Here is a 2201-nt window from a genome sequence, read left to right on the forward strand (position 1 = left end):
ACTGGGTACCACAAAATGTTAATTGGTTATTTTAAATGTAAAACCAAAGCAAAGTCACAAAATGTTAATTGGTTATTTTACATGGGAAACCAATCCAAAGTCACTACGTACCACAAAAATGTTAAGATACTATGCTTGCTAAAGTATTTCTTAGGCGGCACCTTGTTTTTTAACAGCAAGGCGCCCAATGATATGCAAGCTTATGCCGGTGGGAAGTGGGATTGTTGAGTGCCGATGTAAACCAAGATACATAAGTCTCCAAATGTCGATAAGCAGGTTCACGTCACATGCTCAAGTACACACACACATATGTTAAAACCTGCTATTGACAAAATATGCGGATGAAAGCACAAATGAAAAATAATAAAAATAAATAAATGCTACCACACTCATACGCACAGGCATTTTTTCGGTATAATTTAATTCAAGTAAAATTCTACGTTGCCCATACATCCCTGCACAGTAGAATGCATGGCATCCATGCAATTCATCATCCAAAATTTTGTAGGTCGTGAGTTAACATTATGCTACATTCACACTAGGTGGTTCTTTGATTAGCAAAATAATATATATAATGCCAAGTTCACACCCACCGAATTATGCGCTTGCACTCATCAAAATGTTGCGCCTTTCATACCACTCGCCACCCAACAATACATATATACGTTATAATATCCACTGCAACGAAATCTGACCCTATTTCAGCCGTAACGATGTCTCATATCGCCACTATGAGGAAACGAGCCGAACAACGCGCCCACCGCTATCCGCTACCGTGCCGCCTATGCGACGCACACCACCCTATTAGGCTCTGCCCTATTTATCGGGCAAAATCGCCCGAGGAGAGACTGCGCGAAGCTTCACTGGGCCGCTATTGCGCAAACTGCCTTGCCATGACCCACCAGCTGAAGGAGTGTCAAAGCGAGGGAAGATGCCGTAGGTGTGGCGAGAAACACCACTCCACTCTGCATTTAGAGGATGAGCCAACGCGCCAACGAAAATGTGAGTCATGGAGGGCACGAGGCAATGAAGGCGACTCAGAGGAACCAGTCCCCAAACCATGGAGTGTGCAAGTGGAAGAAGCCGAGGCAGACGGCACTCTGTCACTATACGCGTCCGACTCGGGAACCGAGACTAGGCCTCCCGGTCCAGAGATTGAAGAAGGGGAAGTTATTGAGCGCGGAGCGGGGACTCGGCCTCTCCGCCCGCTTACTAACGGGGGACCGGAAACACGGTCTTTCCGGCCTCTGCTGCGGCATGAACGCAGAAGTACGGCTGGATCCGAAACACGGGTTCACCGAGCACGCCACCAAGGGCGACAAAGCCGCAGAGCGGGAACTCGGCCTTTCCGCCTGCGCCAATCCACAACATTTCAACACGAAGATAGACTGGTGACTAGGCCTCGCCAGCTATCACGACCGCACGCTTTTCGAAATACCATAATAACGCCATCACTCCAGCCCACTATATCCGTGGCGCCGACGGCTGTTGTAAAGGTGGAGGCGAGAGGGCGCCTACATCTGGTCCGCGCGCTTATTGACGCCTGCGCGCCGAACACTATCTTGTCCGCGGATCTGGCCCAAGAGCTAGGGCTTCAGGAAACCTATATCGGCGGGCAACGAGGGTGTTTCCTATGCATAAGGGGCAAGCATGGGCAGAACAAGCGGGTGGCGACCCATGCGCTTATTATACCCCACTACAACCATGTCTCACCTAGGACTAATGTGGATCCCTCAGTTGCTACGCCGTATATCCACATTCGGCTTGCGGATCCAAATTTTTTCGCATCAGCACCGATACGCCTTGCCCTTGGGTCGGACGTATATGCGGACCTAATCTTGCCCGGAACTTTACCGACGTCGTTTGGCCCCCTCATTGCGCAAAGCACTATTTTTGGTTGGGTGCTGTCAGGGGCGTGCCGGCCGTAAATTTAACTTATATAAAAAACCAAAATAAGATGTGAATTATTTTAATTTTTTTGTAATGAAATAAAGTGCATTGAATTATAACCATGTTTGTATCCCATGATTTTCACTCTATGATTTACTAGGTGTTTTACGGGAAAAAGGATGGAACCGCTCGTCGAAGATCTTGGTGATGGTGGCGCCGCTCTCAACAGCACAACATACATGAATTCACACACTTGTTTTGTAATTGTAAGAACATATGAAGCTGGTAGCTCGGGCGTTTCCCAAGCACAG

This window comes from Rhagoletis pomonella, unplaced genomic scaffold, assembly GCF_013731165.1.
Source record: "Rhagoletis pomonella isolate Grant_MI unplaced genomic scaffold, Rhpom_1.0 Rhpom_scaffold_05658, whole genome shotgun sequence".
Classification (NCBI taxonomy): Eukaryota; Metazoa; Arthropoda; class Insecta; order Diptera; family Tephritidae; genus Rhagoletis; species Rhagoletis pomonella.